Source organism: Pogona vitticeps, chromosome 2 (genome assembly GCF_051106095.1).
Source record: "Pogona vitticeps strain Pit_001003342236 chromosome 2, PviZW2.1, whole genome shotgun sequence".
Classification (NCBI taxonomy): domain Eukaryota; kingdom Metazoa; phylum Chordata; class Lepidosauria; order Squamata; family Agamidae; genus Pogona; species Pogona vitticeps.
Window position 1 is genome coordinate 11,551,500 of NC_135784.1, and position 23,966 is coordinate 11,575,465.

Below are 23,966 nucleotides of genomic sequence, written 5' to 3' on the forward strand. Positions count from 1 at the left end.
TTCTCCAATATGACCACCTCAGCCATTTCTGCTATCTCAGGCTTTTCCTCTGAACTGAGACATCATTTAAAATTTTCAGCTGTATATTACCGAATCATCCTCATTAGGGTACCATTAAGTTTCTCAACTAAACCATTGTTTTGGGGATGATAAGGGGATGACGTGATGTGGGTAATGCTGCAAACATGCCACAATCTCTTCATTGATTTGGAAGTAAACGAAGTCCCCATTGGAAGCGAAGCCCATACGACACATATGATTAATTAGGGCATCTGCCACTGTCTCAGTTTCAATATTCCGCAAAGGTACAGCTTCTGGATACCTTGTGGCATAATCAATAATCTGTTCCCATGCCTGGTAACTTTGGGTAGGAGTCCCACTATATCTAGGCCTATTTGTTGAAAAGGGGTCAAGATGACTGGCAATGGGCACAACTTAGCTTTTGTTTTGTCATTCCCAGTACCCTGCCTTTGGAAGGTGTAACAGCTCTGGCAATATAGCTTAACCTGCTTCCCCATCCCAGGCCAATAGAAGTTCTGAGCAATTCTTTGCTTAGTACATGAGATCCCCAAAAGGGATGAAAACATGTCTTTATGCGCCTTTTCTAAAATTTTCTATATATATTTAGAAGGTACTACTAGCTGTCTGTGTCTGCTTTCCACTCCCCTCATAGGATTCACTGTTGTTTAGTCGTTTACTTGTGTCTGACTCTTCGTGACCCTATGGACCAGAACACGCCAGGCCATCCTGTCTTCAACTGCCTCCCGGAGCTGGGCCAAATTCATGTTGGTCGCTTCGATTACACTGTCGTCCCCTTCTCCTCTTGCCCTCACACTTTCCTAACATCAGGGTCTTTTCCAGGGAGTCTTCTCTTCTCATGAGATGGCCAAAGTACAGGAGCCTCAGCTTCAGGATCTGTCCTTCCAGTGAACACTCAGGGTTGATTTCCTTCGAAATGGATCTGTTTGTTCTCCTTGCAGTCCAGGGGACTCTCAAGAGCCTCCTCCAGCACCACAGTTCAAAAGCATCAATTCTTCGGCAGTCAGCTTTCTTTATGGTCCAGCTCTCACTTCTGTACATCACTACAGGAAAAACCATAGCTTTGACTATTCGGACTTTTGTTGGCAATGTGATATCTCTGTTTTTTAAGATGCTGTCGAGGTTTGTCATCGCTTTCCTCCCAAGAAGAAGGTGTCTTTTAATTTCAGGGATGCTGTCACCATTTGCAGTGATCATGGAGCCCAAGAAAGTAAAATCTGTCACTACCTCCATATCTACCCCATCTACAGTTGTGTTCAAAATTATTCAGCCCCCACTGAAATTGAATGTTTTGGCCATTTTGACATTGATTTTGATCATTCAGTCATCTTGCTTACATTTACATGAAAGAGGCACTTGTAGGTCAGAGAAATATAACCTTAAGTTTATAATGAAATAACCACAAATGTGTTTTCTGTGCTCACATCATTATTAGTTTTTATTCAACCCCCAAGTGACATTCAATCTTAGTACTTAGTACAACATCCTTTTACAGTTATAACAGCTTTTAAACGTGAAGCATAGCTTGACACAAGTGTCTTGCAGCGATCTACGGGTATCTTCGCCCATTCTTCATGGGCAAAAGCCTCCAGTTCAGTCAAATTCTTAGGCTTGCGCACTGCAACTGCTTTCTTTAAGTCCCACCAGAGGTTCTCAATCGGATTTAAGTCTGGTGACTGCGATGGCCACTCCAAAATGTTCCAGCCTTTCCTCTGCAACCATGCTCTAGTGGACTTGGAGGTATGCTTGGGATCATTGTCCTGTTGAAAGGTCCAACGTCTCCCAAGCCTCAGGTGTGTGACGGACTGCATCACATTTTCATCCAATATCTCCTGGTACTGAAGAGAATTCATGGTACCTTGTACACACTGAAGCTTCCCTGTACCTGCAGAAGCAAAATAGCCCCAAAGCATTATTGACCCTCCGCCATGCTTCACAGTAGGCAAGGTGTTCTTTTCGTCATATGCCTTGTTCTTCCTCCTCCAAACATAGCGTTCATCCATGGGCCCAAACAGTTCTAATTTTGTTTCATCAGTCCACAGAACACTATCCCACAACTTTTGTGGTTTGCCCACATGACTTTTGGCATACTGCAGTCGACTCTTCTTATTCTTGGGAGACAGCAAGGGGGTGCGCCTGGGGGTTCTGGCATGGAGACCTTCATTACGCAGTGTGCGCCTTATTGTCTGAGCTGAAACTTCTATACCCACATCTGACAAATCTTTTTTCAGTTCCTCAGCAGTCACACGGGGACTTTTCACCATTCTACGCTTTAGGCAGCGCACAGCAGTCGAAGTCAGCATCTTCTTTCTTCCACGACCAGGTAGCATTTCAACAGTGCCCTTTGCCTTGAATTTGCGAATGATGCTTCCTATGGTGTCTCTTGGTATGTTTAACTTCTTTGCAATCTTCTTATAGCCATTGCCCTTCCTGTGAAGACAAATCACCTCTTCTCTTGTCTTCCTGGACCATTCTCTTGACTTCACCATGTTTGTAACCACACCAGTAAATGTCTAGAAGGAGCTGAGTATCACAGTCATTTTAAAGCTGCCTAATTGGTGCTTATTATGCTTGATTGGTGCTCGGTGACATCCACAGGTGTTTTCAATACCTGATCGAAAACACCAGAATGAACCTCTCTTCTTCAGAGTGGTAGTCTTTAAGGGGTTGAATAATTGTGGAAATGAAGAAACCAAAAAAGAAACATTTACTACTGTATTACATAAACAATTGATGTTATTTTAGTTGCATTTGGTTCTTTAAAACATCCTTGTAGGATTTCATTCTGAATACAATTCCAAATGTACACTATAGTCCCTAAACCCCTTTACAGCATTGGGGGCTGAATAATTTTGAACACAACTGTACAACCTTGTTGTACTCCTTTCCCAATTTTCCCAGTGTTTCCGTATCCAGTTCTAACTGTTGCTTCCTGTCCCACGTATAGGTTTCTCAGGAGATAGATAAGGTGGTCAGGCACTCCCATTTCTTTAAGGACTTGCCATAGTTTGTTGTGGTCCACACAGTCAAAGGCTTTTGCATAGTCAATGAAGCAGAAGTAGATACAGTGGTGCCTCGCTTAACGGACATTCCGTTTAGCGATGAAATCGCTTAATGATGACTTTTTCAGAGCATTTTTGCACTTCGTTTAATGATGGTCCCTATGGGCGATTTTCACTTAGTGATGGTTGGGACCATGCTTCACATAACTATTACATTTTGGGTCCCCTCTTTCGCTTAACGATTGTCGCGACTGCCACCTCCTCCTACATCACCACAAGAGATGACAGGTCACGATCCTTCACACACACATACACAACTTCGCTGCCACCAACCACACATAAACCTGACACTTCAGACTTAGTATGGATTTCAAAATAAAAATGATGATTTATTGTATACAAAAATAAAATGTAAATCACTGAGTAAAAGAATCACTTGTCACACTATATTTCTCAGACCTTAACCCTGCACAGTTCTTTGTTACTTAACACACAATTACCTAACCTATATCTAACCCTGTCTACAGATCTTCTTTCAAGCCCTCTCTCAGCCCTCTGTCTCCCCCTTCTTTGCACTTCACCCTTATATACACAAACTCCACCCCTTTAAGACCCACCTCCTGCCCTGCCATAGGCCAGGAAACTCCAGCCTTAGCCAAGACAGGCAGGTGACGTCATGGCACACGTCACATACCTTCCCCCTTTAATAAGTTGTTTTGTGGGGGAAAGCTAAGGTGCTTTTCCCTCAAAACAACTGAAAACAACATAAAGCATTACATTTCTTACATATCAACCCAGTTTTATATAACAAAATTATACACATATACTTACACTTCCGCCATACAGGTGTATAAGAACATGCAATGCATAAAATTCATCATAACACAACACATAACTGTCCAAACATTTTACATTGCCATATACCATGTACAGAGTCCATAAGTTCTTCAGATGTCGTCTTCCGGTCTTCTGGATAAGGCGTCAGCCACACAGTTTATAGTCCCTCTGACCACCTTAACCTCGAAATCATAGTCCTGCAAAAGAAGCGCCCACCTCATCAGTTTACTGTTCTGTGATTTCATAGTCTGCAACCACGACAGAGGTGAGTGATCGGTGCACAAGGTAAAATGTCGACCCCAGACGTAAGCCTTCAACTTCCGGATCGCGAAGATGATCGCCAAACACTCTTTCTCGATGGTAGAAAGACTCTTCTCCCTGGGAAGCAACTTCTTGCTCAGGTACGCCACCGGATGTTGGTCTCCGCTGTCATCCTGTTGGCACAATACCGCTCCCACACCGGCATTAGACGCATCCGTGTAGATGATGAACTCTCTGCTGAAGTCAGGAGCATGCAGCACCGGATGGTTGGTTAGAGCATCTTTCAGCCATCCAAACGCCATCTCGCACTCTTCCAACCAGGAAACGCTGTTGCTGCTCTGCTTCTTTGTCAGGTCTGATAAAGGTGCAGCAATCTCACTGAAACCGGGTATAAACTTTCTATAATACCCTGCCAGACCTATAAAGGATCTCACTTTCTTTTTAGTGGTAGGTCTGGGCCAATTCAGGATTGCTTCTACCTTGGCCTCTAAAGGTTTGATTAGGCCTCCTCCCACTATGTGACCTAGGTACTTCATCTCTGAGTTACCTAGCTGACACTTACTAGCTTTAACGATTAAGCCAGCATCTTTCAATCTTTGTAGCACTAATTCTAAATGATGTAGGTGATCTAGCCAGGTGTTGCTAAAGACCCCTATGTCATCGATATAAGCTACCGTGAAGTCACTGCACCCTTTCAGAGTATGGTCCATGAGCCTTTGAAATGTTGCTGGTGAATTTCGCAAGCCAAAACTAAGGACTCGAAATTCAAACAGGCCAAATGGACTACAAAACGCGGTCTTCTCTTGGACCCTAGGATCACTTCTTCCTTGCCAACACTCTTTGGTTAGACCTAAAAAGGATATGACTCTGCAACCTCCAATCGTCTCACTTAGGTCATCAAGCCTAGGCATAGGATAAGCATCAGGTTTAGTTACTGAATATAACTTGCTGTAGTACACACAGAACCTGACACTGCCATCCGGCTTGTCTACTAAAACTACAGGGGCTGACCAAGCGCTAGATGAGTGTACAATAATTTGATCGTTCAGCATTTCCTCTAGCTTTTTGCGAATATTGTCAAAGTAATAACCTGTTACTCTATATGGTGTTACAGACTGAGAAGCATTCCCTGTGTCAGTCCTGGGTAGCACACCCTTGTCAACACCAGGTTTGTTTGAGAACACTTCTTGATGTTTTGTAACTAGCGTTCTACGACTATTCTGCTGTTCTCTGGATAGAGCAGGGCTGATCTGCACCTCTTGTGGATTGAACTTTTGTGGGCCCCTCCCTTCCCCGAAGGGCAACCCATGTTCCTCCTTATCAACCACTTTTATTGCAAACAGCACCTGGTTCAATTCTCTATAATAAGGCTTAAGGGCATTGAGGTGAACGACCCCCCTGCCTAACCTTTTCATAAGTTTGGATGTATGAGAGGTTCCTGAGTCTGTGATTATCTCAGAAGGGAAACCCATCCTACTCATGTAATTTACTAAGGCTTCTGCTACAGTCTGGGTCTCTATATTACGTAATGGGATCGCTTCTGGATATCTCGTTGCATGGTCTATTATAGTTAAAATAAATCTGTTCCCCCGCTTAGTGGCATTGGGCAATGGACCTATGATATCCACCCCTAGACGTGTAAAAGGAGTTGAAATCACTGGTAATGGGCATAGCTTTGCTCTAGTTTTATCACAGTTAGAGCCCTGTCTCTGACAAATATGGCATCTTTGACAGAAACTCTTAATATGTTTACCCATATCAGGCCAGTAAAAGTTTTGGGCTATTCTTTGTTTGGTCTTGTTTATCCCCATATGAGCTGAGAAAATGTCTGCATGTCCCTTTTCCAGAATCATAGGGCGATATTTCTCAGGCACCACCAACTGTCTCTTAACTTCAGGCCCCCCTTTTGAAATATTATTCAGTTTTTCCTTATAAAGTAAACCACCCTTAATAATAAAACGTTCAGGGCACTCAGGTGATCAATCTTTATCAGTCACCTTTCCAAAACAGTCTTGTAAGGTGGGGTCTGCTGTTTGTTCCTTGACAAAGAGGCTTTTCTGAGGTATTTCAACTGAGAATTCCTCAGGTTGGGGTACAAATTTCTCTGGCTCTTGAGAGTCAGTCTCATTACTGGCTTCACTTTGTACTGATTGTGAACGTGTTACCACCAGGGCACTCTTGACATGCTTTGTTAAGTCATTACCAATAAGAAAAGGGGTAGGAATCTCAGAAGACACCCCCACTCTCCAAAATCCCTTCCAACCTTGATATTCAATTTTCAAATCAGCTACAGGTAATGAAACTAGTTCTGAACCAATCCCTTTCACAGATAAGAGTCTGGCCAGCAATTATACAACTTTGTGGTACTATGTCTGAGTGGCAAATAGAAATTTGAGAACAAGTGTCTCTCAAAGCAGTATAGTTATTTTCAAAAATCTTTATTCTGTCCCCAGCAGATTCCAATAACTGAGAATTAGTCTCTATGTAATAACAGTGGACAACTTCAGCGAGAGGCAGCTCCTTCAATGTATCCAATTCAGAGCTCCTAACTGCTTCTGCCTGGGTTTCCATGGTAACAGAACTTTCAGTAGAAGAAGCTTGAGGTTTACTCTGAACACAAAATACAGCCTTTGCTTCTTTTACATTAACTTTCTGAGGTGGAATTTCTTTATTTTGCCTTGTATTAAAACACTGTGCAGCAATGTGGCCTTTCTTTTTGCAAATGAAGCAGATTCTCTCCCCCCATGAGCTTTTCCCATCAAATCTTTCAAGTTTCTCTTTTCCCTCCAAAACTTGTTTACTGTGCTGGCCCTGTTCTGAGAGCTTTTCACTAAAATGGCCGCCTACTTTAGTCTGTCTCTGTCCTTGTTCCTTAGAGAACTTTGGGTCCCATGTTTTCCTCACACCTCTCCCCTCATAACAACTAGGACCCCTTATTTGAGAAATAAAATCAGCTATTTGAGCAGCATTTCTAACGTCAGTTGGTTTCCGTTCTTGAACTAAAAATTTAAGTTCCCCATGGAGTAAGGAATAAAACTGCTCCAGGCCCACAACATTTTTCAATTCCTGAAAAGTTTTTACATTCTCCTGTTCAAGCCACCGATCTAAACACTTTTCTAAGTTAAAACCAAGTTGGGTATAAGATTCATCTGATTTTTTTAGTAAGTTTTCTGAACTTCTGCCTAAGATGTTCTGAATTAATGCCAAATCGATTGAAAACCATTTTTTTGAACTCTGAATAATCTTTACTGAGCTCAACTGGCATATCAGCATACACATCAGCCATTTTTCCACTCAGGAGAGACCTCAAAATTATCATTTTCTCTGTTTCCCTCACAGAAAAATCAGCACAACTTCGTTCAAAGATTTTAAGGAAGTTTTCAGGACAATCCCCCTGTTTATATGTAGGAAATTTCTTCAAATCTGATTTTGATAACTGGCCTGGTTCAGTACCAGAATCTCTGTTGTTGTTATTGTTTTGGTTCAGTAATTCCAATTTCCTAAGTTCAAAAGCCATACGCTCCTTCTCCAGTTCAAATTGTCTTTGTCTCTCTCTTTCCTCTTTTTCCAAGGCCCTTAATCTAAATTCGTGTTCCTGGGCTAATTGAATTTTCTTAATTTCTGATAACTGTTCACCATTAGCTTCTTCCTGCACTGAGGCAACTCTTCCCTCACCATTTGACTCATCCCCAGACCAGTCTGACATCGCTTGGTCTCTTTGTTCACTCATTTCTGCCATTTGACTGCGTGTGAGAGGCATTTTACTAACTCAAAGGCTCCTGTCAATTTCCACACCTCTTGTTTAAAATACTTTTCTTCTGGCTGTGCTTTAGGTCTGACACTCTTTAACAGGGTATACCAACAGATACGGCTAGGCTTGTTACTGTAATCTCTAATGGCTTCTGCCCCTTCACCGGGCCTCTTGCCAGATTTAGAGCTACTTTAATTTTCTGCCCTTGGCTCTACTTCAGAATCCACCACAGCTTCACCTTCTCTCAGGTTCTGTAGTTCACTAGAGAAATCCCAAATCTTCGCTGCCCTTGGTCTGTCTGTCCCTTCCGAGTTCTCCCAACTCTGGACTCTCAGACCAAGTCACAACAGCCTCCTACTTTGGGCCAATCTCTCTCACAAAATGGACCTTCCAGAGCTCATAAGTCTGTTCCCTCACTCTGAAGTTTAGGTGCCTCTCTACTAGATCTGCTCCCCCCTGGAGACAAATCCTCGAGAGTTACCCACACCCCACTTCAGGTGCACCTAACTGAAATCCTTTTGCTCTGGTCACACTAGCCAAGGCTTTTCTGGGCAACTGGGCAACTGGACCTTCGTATCCCAACCGCTGGACACCAGTTTGTCGCGACTGCCACCTCCTCCTACGTCACCACAAGAGATGACAGATCACGATCCTTCACACACACATACACAACTTCGCTGCCACAAACCACACATAAACCTGACACTTCAGACTTAGTATGGATTTCAAAATAAAAATGATGATTTATTGTATACAAAAATAAAATGTAAATCACTAAGTAAAAGAATCACTTGTCACACTATATTTCTCAGACCTTAACCCTGCACAGTTTTGTTACTTAACACACAATTACCTAACCTATATCTAACCCTGTCTACAGATCTTCTTTCAAGCCCTCTCTCAGCCCTCTATCTCCCCCTTCTTTGCACTTCACCCTTATATACACAAACTCCACCCCTTTAAGACCCACCTCCTGCCCTGCCATAGGCCAGGAAACTCCAGCCTTAGCCAAGACAGGCAGGTGACGTCATGGCACACGTCACAACGATGGCTTAAACAGCCCCATGTTTGCTGTTTTTTAAATGTTTTTATGTTATTTATTAAGTTAGTTTACTGTTTAAAATGTTTGAAATCATAAAGTGCACTTAATAAACCCTTTGTTAACCAAATTTAACTTTGTTCTGACTCTTTTTAAATTTATTGTTGTATTTTTCCCCCCATTGAGATGCATTGAATAGGTTTCAATGCATTTCAATTGGGGAACCGCGTTTTGCTTACAGATGTTTCCTATGGCGATTTTCGCTTAAGGATGGCAATTCGTTCCTATTGGAATGGATTATCTGGTTTTCAATGCATTTCAATGGGAAACCACATTTTGCTTAAAGATGAAATCGCTTAGCAGCGATTTTTTGGGAACGAATTAACATCATTAAGCAAGGCACCACTGTACCTCTCTATATAATAGGCCTTCCTTTACACAATATCTTTCAGGGTTTTCAGGAGGAGGACTTCCTTAACTTGTCTAAAGCATTCACTTAAGGTAGGGTCTTTTTGTTTCTGTATGAAAGATGGATTATTAGGGTTTCTCATAGTAACCATATCAGCTGTTTCTCTCCCTTGTCTTATTTCAGGAAGATTCTCATCGTTTTCCTCAGTGGCTTCAATTTGCCTTCCATGAGAGTGAGTTGTCACAAAAACACTTGGCACATGCTCAGCTAAATCCAGGCCTATTAAACACGGGGCAGGACTCTGATCAGATATGACCACCTTCCAAATTCCTGACCATCCCTTATATCTCATTGGTATTTTTGCCATGGGCAACACCACTATTTCAGAACCAATCCCTTTAATAGAAATGTTTTCATGGTCTAACATATTTTCCTTAGGGAAATATGTAACTTGTGAAGAAGAATCTTTGAGTGTTAGATACTTATTATTATCAACATAAATAACATCTGAGCTACATAAAAGATTCTGGTTACATTCTATCAAGAAGCACTGGATGACCCTAGCCACAGGAGGCTCTTGGCTCTCTGGCCTCTGTGTTACTTGTGTTGCTATGGCAACAGCTTCAATGGCTTCATTAGTTGTTCCATTATGCTGTACACAAAACACCTTCTTGGGGGGATTAGAATCTCCACCCCTATGCTGATTACAATCCCTAGTCTTTTGAGTATCACACTGGGCCCAAAAATGACCTTTCTCCCCATACATATAACACTGTTTACTTGCCCTGGGTTCAAAATAAAGGGTCTTGTTAACCTTTCCCTCAGAGCTATTATGTTTTAGGTGGCTCTGCTCGGTGGATGAGGGATGTGTATATGTGTGTGTGTGTGTGAGAGAGAGAGAGAGAGAGAGAGAGAATGACTCAAACTATGAAAAAAGGAACAGGCAAGCAAAACAGAAGGCTTGAATTTTGTGGCTGCTGTTGCCATCTGCAATGATCATGGAGCACAAGAAATTAAAATCTGTCACTGCCTCAATATCTTCCCCTGCTATTTGACAGGAAGTGATGGGGCCAGTGGCCATGAGGTTAGTTTTTTTTAATGTTGAGCTTCAATTCCTCCTCACTTTCTGCCACGCTTTTGTGTAGTCAATGAAGGAGAAGTTTTTCTGGAACTCTCTGGCTTTCTCCCTAATCCATCACATGTTAGCAACTTGGTCTCTAGTTCCTCTGCCCCTTCCAAATCTAGCTTGTACCTCTAGGAGTTCTCGGTCCACATACTGCTGAAGCCTGCCTTAGAAGATTTTGAGCATAACCTTGCTAGCGTGTGAAATGAGTGCATTTGTACAGTAGTTGGAGCATTCTTTGGCACTTCCCTTCTTTGGGATTGGGATGCAGACTGATCTTTTCCAATTCTCTGGCCACGGCTGAGTTTTCCATTGATGATGATTGTGACAAACCCAGACCTACTGGGATCTGCCACACGTTAACTAAGCTGCCACCAACCATTCCCTTTAAGAAGTCACACAGACCAGGGATGGATTTTCAACAAATAAAAGAATAAGGTTTATTTAAAACACACACAGGGAAAATAAAAGGATTATGTGAATAAGATATAGTAACGTGGCTTAGTCTCATTCATACATGCATACAGTTTGGTTCACACAGAACCCTTAACTTGAAGCACAGACCCTGAACCTATCAGTTCTGGCTAACCAACAGACACCTGAACCTATCAGGTTGGTACTCTGACACACAGTAGTACCCTGTCTGACACACAGACTCCCACACCAGCTTCTTCTTCCCAGCTGCTGCTTCGTCACATCCCAGCGTCTGCTCTTCACCACACAGGCTTCACATATATATACACAGTACAGCCCCTCCTCCTGATGTCCCGCCTTCCACTCCCCATAGGATGGAACTTTCCCTCCAAACCCATGACAGACAGGTAACATCAGTGCTGTATGTAACACCTCCCCTCTTTATAAGTTGTTTTGTAGGGGGAAAGCTAAGGTGCTTTTTCCCAAAAAACAACCTGGATAAAACACACAACAACAGTCATACATACCATATCATACTTACTTATACTTACATTCTAAGTTAACCATAGCAATTAGGCATTTAAACATTTACCATATACATTACATCAATTTACCTTTATTCATACAAACCAAGTTCAAAAAACAGGTACATTTAACTTTTTGTCATCAATATATATACATAGTCCATGTTCTTTCGCCGTCTTCAATCTTCAGGTCTTCTTGACAAGGCGTCAGCAACACAGTTCACTGATCCTCTGACCACCTTCACTTCAAAGTCATAGTCCTGCAGATTTAAAGCCCACCTCATAAGTTTGCTATTGTGGGTTTTCATTGTCTTTAACCATTGCAGTGGTGAATGGTCAGTGCACAGAACAAAATGTCTTCCCCAGATGTAAGGCTTGGCCTTCTGGATCGCGTAGACTATGGCCAAACACTCCTTCTCCACGGTTGCCAAATGTCTCTCACCTTTCTGGAGTTTCCTACTCAGGTAGGACACTGGATGCTGGTCACCATTCTCATCCTCCTGGCACAGAACTGCTCCTACCCCGCTGTTAGACGCATCGGTGTAGATGATGAACTCCCGGTCGAAGTCTGGAGCACGCAGCACTGGATACTGGACGAGCGCCTCCTTCAACCTCTGGAACGCCTCCTCACAGTCGCTGGTCCACGGGATGCGGTCATCAGCCTTCTTCCTCGTCAGATCGGTCAGCGGAGCCGCAATCTCGCTAAACCTCGGGATGAACTTTCTGTAGTAGCCCACCAACCCAAGAAATGATTTGACTTTTTTCTTGGTGTTGGGTCTGGGCCAATCACGAACAGCTTTTATTTTGGCCTCCAGGGGTTTTATCACTCCTCCCCCTACCATGTGACCCAAGTATTTTATTTCTGGGCTACCCAGCTGCAGTTTGTTCTCTTTGCAGAGCCTAGGCCAAAGCACTTCCTCCCCTGGGTTAAAGTGCCTCTCCCTGCCTTCCTGGTCATCCCAAGTTTTCCTTCTGACCTTTGGAGCTTGCAGGGTCTCTGCTGCTAGCTCTAGGTTCCTCTTTAGGTCTTTCCTTAAAGAGTCTATGTATGTCACAACGTCTTGTGGGTCATCCTGGGTGATCTGCTCCCAATTTTGTTTGATCAAATCAAGAGGCCCTTTCACCCTTCTCCCAAATAAAAGTTCAAATGGACTGAACCCGGTACTGGCTTGTGGCACTGATCGATAAGCAAACAAAAGGGATTGCAGCTTCTGGTCCCAATTGTTTGGATTCTCTGCCAAGTAAGCCCTAATCATGCGCATTAGAGTCCGATTGAACTTTTCAGTTAACCCATTACTTTCAGGATGATAGGCAGTAGTTTCCTTGTGCTTAATTCCACAGATTTGCCATAAGCGTTTCATGAGCTTTGATGTGAACGATGCGCCCAAATCTGTGATTATTTCTGAGGCAAATCCCATCCTGGACATATACCCCACCAAGGCATCTGCCACTGTGTTAGTTTCAATGTTAGTCAAGGGTATGGCTTCAGGGTACCTCGTGGCATGGTCCACAATGGTGAGAATGAACCTGTTCCCCCTCTTTGTGGCCTTGGGCAAAGGTCCCACTATATCCACCCCTATACATTTGAACGGAGTGTCAATCACAGGCAAAGGGCACAACTTTGCTTTGGTCCTGTCACGGCTATTCCCCTGCCTTTGACACACATCACATTGTTTACAGAACTCCCTGATCTGCTTCCCTATGTCAGGCCAGTAAAAATTCTGTGTGATTCTCTGCTGTGTTTTGTTCACCCCTAAGTGTGCAGCAAACATGTCAGAGTGCCCCCTTTGTAAGATCATGGGGCGATACTTTTCAGGTACCACCAGCTGACTTCTGATCCCATCTCCCTCTTTCGAGATATTCCTCAGGGTCTCTCTATACAAAATCCCCTTTTTCTCTAGAAATCTCACTGGGGTTTCAGGTGTTAGCTGGGCGTCAGTCACCTGTTCAAAACACTTTTGGAGAGTGGCGTCTGCCTTTTGCTCTTGTCCAAATCTGCTGTCTGTGGTTAAGGTTTCCACCACAGCTTCTGAACTCCCCTCTGCCTCCGTCTCGGGCTCATCATTACCCCCCTGAACTGTCCCCGTGGTGGCTTGTGAACGTGTAATCACTAGCACCCTTTTCACATGTTCAGCCAGGTCATTTCCCACGAGCACGGCTGCTGGCAGAGTCGATGAAATCGCTAGCCGCCAAACTCCCCTCCAGCCTTGAAAGTTCACCGGTACCTCCGCTACTGGCAGAGAGATTACCTGCCCCTCAATCCCTGCCACCTTCATGCTCTCATTTGGGATTACATACTCCCTAGGAATAATATCTGGATGGCACAGGGTCACCTGGGAACAAGTGTCCCGCAGCCCCCGATACTGATGGCGAAGTATTCCTACGTCCACCCCTGCTGTCTCAAACAACTGAGAATCTGTTCTCACCAGCAGGCAGCGCCTGACCTCTACAAGAGGACCATTTTCCTCAGCCTGATCAGCAGATGTAGCTGTTCCAGATTGAGTAGCCATGGCAACAGGCTCCCTCAGTGACAATGAGCCTTGCTCTTTCTGGACACAGAACACAGCTTTTGGCTTGGTTCCACTCGAATCCTGAGGCACAATTCCTTTTAGCTGCTTTAATTTCTCACACTCTGAGATTAGATGGCCCTTTCCCTGACAGAAATAGCATTTTCTGGTGTATTTTGAGTCTCTCTCATCTTGTTTTGGTTTTCCCTCCAAAATCTGAGGTCTTGGTTTCATGTCTGAGGGCTTCCCTTCACCATGGGCCCCTCCCCCTTGCTGGCTTTTCCCTTTTATTCTCAAATCCAGCTTCTTTTGCTTGGCCTCAAACTCAGCCCTGATCTGTAAAATTTCTTCCTCAGCCCTAGCTTTTATCTCTTTTACTTTTTCTTCAGTCTTATCTCTGATTTCTTTTAATTTAATGTCTTTTTGCTGAGTATATTTTTTAAGATCTTGCTCACTTTGTCTGACCTGAGCCTTATACTTTTCCTTCTTTGACATTTCTTCAACTGATAAATTGTTAATACACTTATTTAGGAAATCCAATTCCAATTGTACCATTCTAATTTGGTGTTTCAGTTCCATCTCTTTTATCCTCATGGCCATTCCCCTTTTCTTGGCATCTGCCTCTGCCTGACAGATTTCAGCTGTTTCTCTGGCCTCTATTTCAAATTGCCTCATCCTCAGTTCATGCTGTTGGGCTATGAGCATTTTCCTGAGTTCTGGGTTCTGTTCTCCTGTGCTGTCACCCTGCACTGAGCCAAATTCATCCTCAGAACCTTGGTCTACCTGGGGGTCTTTCACTTCACCCATTTCTGCCATCTGGCTTCGAGTCAAGGGCATAATCCCCCCTCAGAACAGGCTGCTTTCAAAAGTCAAGCCTCAAAATAAAACGACCACTTTTTTTTTTCTTTTGCCTCAGAACCAGCTTTCCCTATAGATTGCTGCTGTCCTTTCAGCACTACTTGCAACAGTTGCGAGTTAGAGTCTACCCCCCTCTGCTGGGCCTCTCAGCAGACAAGCTAGCTCACTGCTATTTCACAGTTTTGCCTCAGCTTTTTTTTCCCGCCAAAACAGGCTGCCTCAGAGCTCCCTAATCTAGTCCCCAATCTGAGGTTACACGTTCTTCTACTAGTGCACCCCCCCGTGAGGCACACCTAGAAGATTACCTACGCGCTCTCAGATTGTCCCTGACTAGACCCCCCCTTGCTCTGGGCACACTTGCCAAGGCTTTGCTGCACCGCTGGACAACTGGACCAGTCGTATCCCACACGCTGGACACCAATCAATGTGACAAACCCAGACCTACTGGGATCTGCCACACGTTAACTAAGCTGCCACCAACCATTCCCTTTAAGAAGTCACACAGACCAGGGATGGATTTTCAACAAATAAAAGAATAAGGTTTATTTAAAACACACACAGGGAAAATAAAAGGATTATGTGAATAAGATATAGTAACGTGGCTTAGTCTCATTCATACATGCATACAGTTTGGTTCACACAGAACCCTTAACTTGAAGCACAGACCCTGAACCTATCAGTTCTGGCTAACCAACAGACACCTGAACCTATCAGGTTGGTACTCTGACACACAGTAGTACCCTGTCTGACACACAGACTCCCACACCAGCTTCTTCTTCCCAGCTGCTGCTTCGTCACATCCCAGCGTCTGCTCTTCACCACACAGGCTTCACATATATATACACAGTACAGCCCCTCCTCCTGATGTCCCGCCTTCCACTCCCCATAGGATGGAACTTTCCCTCCAAACCCGTGACAGACAGGTAACATCAGTGCTGTATGTAACAATGATTTTTTTAAAAATAGCACCCGGGTCCTTTGATATTGGGCTGTGGCAACAGGGTGGGTGACATGACCTTTAGCCTGGCTTGTTCCTTTTTGCACACCACACGCAGAATGATTAAAGTGGGAGAGAAAGCCCCTCCCCCCAACTCTGCGTTGGCTGTCTCTAGCACCCATATCATTGCTAGCACCATTCTGGCAGCCATTGATGATTAAATCCTCTGCGAGGTAGCAAAAATTTAATGCAGCTTGCTAGGCACACTGAACACCTTACTACTCCCTATACCACCCCATGGCTGGAGTGCAATGTGTGTCAGCAAAAATAGTGCATATCTTTATTAAATTTGGTGCGTTCTGCTAGTTCGATACATAGCTTGGCAGCCATTGATACTGATGATATATCCTGCTAGTCTGGTACACAGCCTGTGTAAATTTAATAATACAGTGGTGCCTCGCATAATGAGCGCACCGTTTAACAACGAATCCGCATAGCAATGTGGATCTAGCGATCGCAAAAGCAACCGTATTGCGACATTCTGAATGCCAAAACATCGCATTGCGATGATCGGTAAGCATTTCGCTTACCGATCTTCGCATTGCGATGTTTGCAGAACAGCTGATCGGCGGTTCCAAAATGGCAACCGGATGAAGAAAATGGCCGCCCGCAGCATTTTCGCGCCGATTCCTCACTTACCAAGGTACCGAAAATGGTGGCCTTACGGGGAATCTTCGCATAACGGTGAGTTTTGTCCCCATAGGAACACATTAAACAGGGTTTAATGCATTCCTATGGGGTTTTTTGCCCGTATAGCGACGTTTCTGGATAGCAACGATTTATCCGTAACGGATTATCATCGCTATGCAGGGCTCCACTGTATTTTGAATTCAAATAATGTATGATTTCCTTCCTTTCAAATCAAGGGGACAATGTTGGCATATATAGATTTTTTGGGGCGTAAAATAGTTCCCTGATCCCTGTCAGAGAATCTGGGTTTTTTTAATCTCATTTATGCAATCTGCATTTTCAGTTCCTTCCCTAGTCATGCTAAAAGCAGATCAGACAAGAATGAAGGGAATAATAATCTCTCATCGTCCCCTACGGCAGTGGTCCCCAACTTTTTGGAACTTTTTGGACCAGCTGGGGTGCGGGATCTGTTCACAGAGGGGTGCAGGCACCCCTGCATTTGCGGGTGGGTGTGTCATACATGTGTGCGAGCATGACAAGCCCTCATGAGTGTGACATGCCCACTGTGTGTGCATACGGGGGGTGGAGAGTCATCTTCACGGCCCAGTATATTTTTCTATGTTTTTGTATTTATTGTATTGTAATTTTATCCTCATCGCACTTTATGATTTTTTATTTCCACCCTTATGTATTGATGTTATTATTTACTATTTTGTAACTTACCACCTAGAGTGGCCTTGGTTGACAGATATAGATCAAATCAAATCAAATCAAATCAAATCAATCTATCTACCTATCTGAGCACACAGTGCTGTTTATAGTGCTTGTTTGCGATTAAGAACTCCAAACATACAGCTGTGCAGAGATAAAAATGAAAACACAAGACTCGGTGAGTTCCCTTCACCACTAGAACTGTGTTTACAAAATATATGTACATATAAGCACCTCTTCAAAATCAGCAGTGCAGAAAATGGTTATCACCGTCCAGTCTAGTCAAAAATTCCAAGTTGCTGACTGACAAAGTGACACACTGCTTCTTCACCAATAACTGCCTACCTACCTGAATATGATGCAACACTGATTCAGCAAACTAAGCATTGCACACGTGCAGACATGTCACCTGTTCTGGCTTGATGCCAACTAGGAGGACTAAAGCTTTCTTCCTCTACTTAATCATTGTCTCATAATGCAGACAGACAATTCCCTATTTTTCTATCATAGTTCAACACAATCAATCAATCAGGGAAACCCCATTCACAAACCTCGCTCCCTCCCATCAGCTGACGTCTCTTTCAGGCTCGTGAAAGAAGTCTTGAGAAGTCCAGGCTGAAATATTCCCCTCCCTTTCTTAACATCATTTTTAATTCTTTAATTTGGAATTATTCCCTTGCTTGTCCTACATGGAGGTGACCCACCAGCCAACCTGACGCAGTTTGTCAAGGCCACCTCGAGGTCAATCCACGGATTAAAGAGCCCTGCACTCCTTGAGAGTGATAATCAGATCTTTCATTTGATTTCCCCTTTCCAAAGTTCCCCCAGGCAGAAGGGACATCTTCAGCTTATTCTTCAGAATCACAAAAGGGGAAAGCAGAGATTCACAAGAGCCCCATGAGAGAAAGGGGAAAAAAGGGTTGTGATACCTGGATATGGCAAACACAGTTTTAGAAGCAGAAAGACTTTTAGAATTAACTAGAAGAATGTAACCTGTATAAGGTTTTTCTGGTCTCTCACCTTCTGCCCACTCACCACTGAACCACCTGATGGCCAGTGTTAGGAATCTAACCAGAGCACAATGTGAAGATGTTGTTGTTGTTGTTGTTGTTTAGTCGTGTCCGACTCTTTGTGACCCCATGGACCAGAGCACGCCAGGCCCTCCTGTCTTCCACTGCCTAATGTGAAGATAGGCAAACATAAAACCAGCAGGGCACTGAGGCCCAGAAAGGCAACATAATCCTATCAATAGATAAGGAAGATGGAATACACATTCTTCCAGACTGGGAGGCGCATCCCTGGGGCAGGTCAAAGGGGAAATTGGGGCATCTTACATATATCCATAGGGGACCGATAATGTTGTGACCTTAGCATCATCACCCAGTTAGATTTAGAATCCAAGCCTTAGGTTAATGCTGACCAATAGAATTGCAGAACTTTACAGCTCTTTGTTTGTTCTATTATAAAATATCTGTACACTGTATTTCAGGGTCTTCTCTGCTTTTAAGAGAAGTCCCAGCTGATCTTGCATTGCTTATTCTCAATAAAATTGGACTTTGGTTCAGCTCTTTGCATCTTGTCTGATCCCTTGCCGGAAACCAAACTGGGAAACAGGATTTGGCCCGTAACAGTACTGACCTCCACCCAAAGAAAGTGGAAGGAGCCAAAGCCAGCAAAGAGAGGAAATGGGACAAAGAGGAAAAGGGGAAATGTCTCCCCCCCCCCTCTGTGGGATGTGAAGGGAAGGGAAAAAGAAGACGAGGAGTGAAAAGGACCAGGAGGAGAGAGAGAGAAAAGTGGAGGCCAGAATGCTAGATGTGAAGAGAGTCAGATATTGCTAGAAGGGTGGGAAGGTTTCTGGATGGAGAAAGCATGGATTCACATCTGTGAGAGGTTGATGAAATGAAGAGAAAAGGCAGGAAGGTGAAAAAACCATCACTCTGCCAGGAAACATTTCTACTGGGGTAAATGGAAAAGAAGAGGATGGAGCTGAAAGATAAGGGAAGAGGGGATGCAAATAGCAAAGGAGAAAAGAAAGAATACAAAATGGAAGAACCTTCCCCCATGCGGGGGTGTGGAATTGCCTTCCCAGAGGAAACGACTGGAGGGGGAGAGTGGTGGACTGAGGAGACGCTGCCCCTCTTGCATCTGCTGGTGTCAGCTTCAAGGGAAGTCCCACACAGAGAGAATTACAGTAGTCTATTCTTGAGATTATCTGTGCGTGGACCAATCTGGGGAGTGACATTGAAGAAGAAGGTGGGAACAGAAATGATGTTAAAGTTAATCAATTACAAAGGTGTAAAGCAAAATTCCGCAGTCTGGCTTGTCTGTTAAGGGGGAACAAGGGAGACTTAAAGGGGAACCCCCACACACCCTAAATCAGGATGACCAAGGTTTGCCTTTTATCAACAGGACCTGCCCTTGGTGAGCATAGGGTTGGGGTGAGCAGGATTGAGATGTTTAAACAAACAAAAAAACAACACTTAAATAAAATGCAAAGAAAGTCAATCTCCACCACTCTGCACATCTTCAGAGAGGAAGTGTGGTGTAGTGGATGGAGTACCAGGAGAGCTGGATTCAAATCCCTGCTGGGCCAGGGAAACTGAGAGGCGAGTCTGTGTGGCAAGGCTACTTAAACCACCTCTTGAAATCTCACTTACCTTGAAAATGTTGGAAGGATCTGGGATTTGGGTCTTTGTCCCAAAAACAGCAAAGACGACTCAGCTCAGTCTCACCCCTTCCTAGGAGAAAAGAAAAAGAAAAACATCACCCTGGAGGCTTCATGGATAAAGCAAATCAAAAATGTTTCCTTGCCGGATGTGCCTTCGTCATGTTTATATTGAATGGGGCTACATTCTCATTTCTCTCTTGCGTCTTCAGCCGAGGTCAAAGTGAAGGAGGATTTCTAACTCTCCAGCTATTTCTTGGATTATCTGTTAGGGGAGGCATCAAGATGTGCTTAACAATGATGTTCACAAATGCTCAGAATCCTGGATGCTTGAACCCTACAAGAAACTTTGTGTTTTTTCCCTCTTCCCATAATTGTCTTCTCCCTCCCAAGGGCATCAGGGAACCCCCAGGCCGAACCCTGCCTCCCTCCCATCAGCTGACATCTGTTTCAGGCTCCTGAAAGAAGTCTTGAGAAGTCCCGGTGGAAATGTTCCCCTCCCTTCCTTACATCATTTTTAATTCTTTATTTTGGAATCACTCCCTTGCTCGTCCCACATGGAGGAGACCCACCAGCCAGCCTGTGGGAGCTTGTCAAGGCAAAATCAAAGTCAATCTATGGATTAAAGAGCCCTGTGCTCATTGAGATTAATAATCAGATCTTTCATTTGCTTTTCCCTCTCCAAAGTTCCCCAAAGCAGAAGTGGCTTCTTCAGTTCAGTCTTCAGGATCCCAAAAGGGGAAAGCAGAGATTCTCAAGAGCCCCATGAGAGAAAGGGGGCAAAAGGGTCCTACCCTTCGCCCATAGAAAATGGAGGGAGCCCAAGCCAGCAAAGAGAGGAAATGGGACAAAGGAGAAAAGAGGAAAAGACCCCCATTGGACATGAGGGGAAGAGAAAAGGAAGGAGACGAGAAGTAAGGAGGACTAGGAGCAGAGAGAGAAAGAGAGAGAAGTGGAGGTCAGAACGGTAGAGGTGAAGAGAATAAGATATTGCTAGAAGGGTGGGAAGGTTTCTGGATGGAGAAAGCATGGATTCATATCTCGGAGAGGATGATAATACCAAGTAAAGAGGCAGGAAGGTGAAGGAACCGTCACTCAGCCAGGAAATCTTTCTACTGGGGTAAAGAGGAGAGAAGAGGATGGAGCCGAAAGATAAGGGAAGAGTGGATGCAAAAAAGGAAAGGTGAAAAGAGAGAATGTGGAACGGAGTATAAATTAAATAAATAAATAAGAGTCTATTCCTGAAACTGTGCATGGGCCAATCTGGGGAGTGACATTGAAGAAGAAGGTGGGAACAGTGCGTGTGCGTGTGTGGCAAGGCTATTTAAGCCACCTCTTAAAATCTCACTTACCTTGAAAATGTTGGAGGGAATCTGGGATTTGGTTCTTCGTTTTTGGTCCTAAAAACAGCTAAGAGAACTCAGCTCAATCTCACCGCTTCCTAGAAAAAATAAAAATCAGCCTGGAGGCTTCATTGATAAAGCAAATAAAAATGTGACAGAGTAGCGGAATTCCAGGATCTTCTCAGAGGTTATGAATATACCAGGCACAAAAATAGTGTTGATAGTAGTTGTTCTATTATTTACAGTATATACAGGCAAGTTTTCAGTTCCAAAGTAATGCACAGTATTTTCCACAGAGTTTTAGTGCATATATCAGTAACAAAGTCCATTAAATAAGTTCAGTAGTTGAATACCATTTGTTCCTTCCAACTTGCCAGAGTTCCTTCTCAATACCAAGCGGGTAGACACGGCTTCCACCAGGATTCTCAGCAACAGGAACAAGACGATCCTTCTCCACAGATTCTCCAACAGCATCACCAGCAACAACCCACAGATTGTGTATCCTAGTGATACTAGTTTTATCCTAGTATTGTCCAATCATACATTTGCTTCCACAGCTGTTACAATCACTTCAGCTGAGTCTGTTCAAGCTTTGCTCTACTTTACACTTCTGATTCTGACAATACTTACAGTTATGTAACAAACTTGATTTAATAATTCATTCCAGGTTATTCCCAACCTGTCAAAATGTTTCTATCCGGGATGTACCCTCCTCATGTTTCTATTGAACGGGGTGACAGGATTTGGACAAACCTGGAAATTGTTAAATGCAGTTTGGAACCAAGATATAAGTATTGTCAGGATCAGAGTTGTAAAGAGAAGTATAACATGAGTCAATGCAGCTGAGTAAGAATGTACCAGCAGGACAAACATACCAGGATTGGCTATCTCTGGTATATAGCTGGGAGACCTAGCATACACCAGTGTGGGTTGTTGAGGGTGTTGCTGTGGTTGTGGAGTGTTGTCATCTTGGAGCTGTGCCTGAGAATCCTGTGGAAGCTGTATCTACGTGCTTGGAGAAGTGGAACTTTGGCAAACCGGACTGACTGCATGGTATATTGACTATTGACCGGACTCTGACACTGATTTAAGCTCTGTTATTCTGGGGAACTGCCATGTATCACTGATGAAACTGGAACAAGGACTAAGCTGTATATACCTGTAAATATCCTGTATATAAACCAAGTATTCTGCTATCAAGACTGTTTGGTGCTTGTGTTTACACATCACTGGGAAGCTCTGCTGGTTATCACCTCCTGGGGTAACCCTGGTAATTCCACTAACTCTGTCATGGGGCTCCATCCCCATCTCTCTCCTTTGGGCAGTAAAACAAAAGGAGCAGGAAAGCAAGCAGACAAAGAAACCACAGGAAGGGAGGGAGCATTTCATGCCAGGCTCTGAGATAAATGCTCTCACCTTCCCAGTGAGGAGGGCACAACAGCAGGGAACCAGAGAGCAGCATGACATAATTCCCACTGACACCTGCGAGGAAAGCAGCAGCAAACAAGAGTGTATTTACTCTGCTATTTATTTAAAATATTTTTACCCCACCTTTCTCCTTTAAAAAGACCCAAGGAAGCTTATGTAAATCTTTAAAACACAAAATCAAGATCTAGAAAACACCAGAGCCTATGTGATGTAGTGGACTGAGGGTTGCACCAGGCCCTCTGTTCTCAGGGGAGCATTTGTTATTTTTGTCACCCCAAGGATCCCAACACAGGGGGTGTCTCCAAAGGCACTCCTTGGCCTCGGGCAGAGTTCAGGTCTCGGGACTTTTATCGCCTCCTGTCTTCCAATCCCCAACCTTGCTTAGGCTTTGCTCTTCCCTGAGTTCACTGGATACCTGACAGGGGCTTATAGGGGCAGCAAGTGAGGGAGAGGGTTGGAGGTAAGAGGGCGAATTCCCTAGGAAGCAGGAGTGAGGGGCAGGTCTTTTGCACACCCAATGGCCCTGAATTGTGCCTTTAGGACCCAAATACCAGAAAAGTTTTGGCCCTGCGGGAAGAAGAACAACGTCCACCAGGAGACCCTTCCTGGGGAGATCTCCCTTTCAGCCTCTGCTAGGAAACATCCCAGGGAGGAAAATCCACCACCTTCTCTTTCCTGCTTTCTCTCCTGACTTCCGTAAAAAGACAGTCTCTGTTCACAAACAACACAACAAGGAAGCCGCCAAGAAAAGGGGTGGAAGTCATCACCCCCCTCCTAAAGTTGATCCTCAGCTCAGGATCTGGTATTCAGATGGTTTGGAGTAGCCCTTCTCTCTGCTGGGTAATGCAGGAAAATACAAATACACACTCACACAACACACAGAGAGACTCAGAGAAACAAACACAGAGAGTGTGTGCAAAAGAACAAAAGGTCCGGCAGACATTCCCCTCCCAGGAAGGCACAGGGTGGACTCCCACCCTCGCAAACCCCACTTCTCCCCCCCTCAAGTCCTCCACCTCCTGCCTGCCCCCCATCGCAGCCCCCTTTGCCTCTCCAGCCCCACCGGGGACTTTGTTTCTTTAAGGGAGGGAGATGGAAGGCAAGTTACTTTCTTGTATTTCTTTGTTTCCATCCACCGGATGCTCGCAGGATTCAAGGGAAGGGTCTCCTTATTTCCCCCTCCCGACACACGCATAGGCACAATCACACACACACACATGATATTGAAGTCCTAGGGCCTTGCAAGGGGGTTTGGTCTTCCTGCGTCTAGGAGAGAGATATCCGCCTCAGAGATCTTCTATCCCCTTTGAATTCCCCTTCCCCTCCCTCCCGAGGAGACCCAGAGGAAAAAAAATTCCTTACAAGCAGGTCGATCAGCGCAAACCACAACAGAGACTGGCGGGGAGCCGGCCATCTCATCCTCCC

At 44.3% G+C, this 23,966-nt stretch overlaps 2 protein-coding genes across 12 annotated transcripts in view; both read right to left on the reverse strand.

The window, feature by feature from the left end:
- The window catches only part of LOC110070647 (uncharacterized), a 262,437-nt gene that overhangs the window by 119,456 nt on the left and 119,015 nt on the right, over positions 1-23,966 (reverse strand). The gene's annotated exons all lie outside the window — the stretch shown is intronic.
- LOC140703803 (uncharacterized) overlaps positions 1-23,966 on the reverse strand; it is a 276,588-nt gene that overhangs the window by 17,745 nt on the left and 234,877 nt on the right. For 4 of the 7 annotated variants that reach the window (XM_078387459.1, XM_078387460.1, XM_078387461.1 and 1 more), the window contains exons 2-3: positions 21,123-21,211; positions 19,763-19,843 (exon numbers count right to left, since the gene is read on the reverse strand). The gene's annotated coding sequence lies outside the window, so the exon portion shown is untranslated. Of the gene's footprint in view, positions 1-19,762; positions 19,844-21,122; positions 21,212-22,529; positions 22,876-23,903; positions 23,925-23,966 lie in introns of those variants that run through there. The other 3 variants (XM_078387457.1, XM_078387456.1, XM_078387458.1) reach the window with 3 other exon arrangements.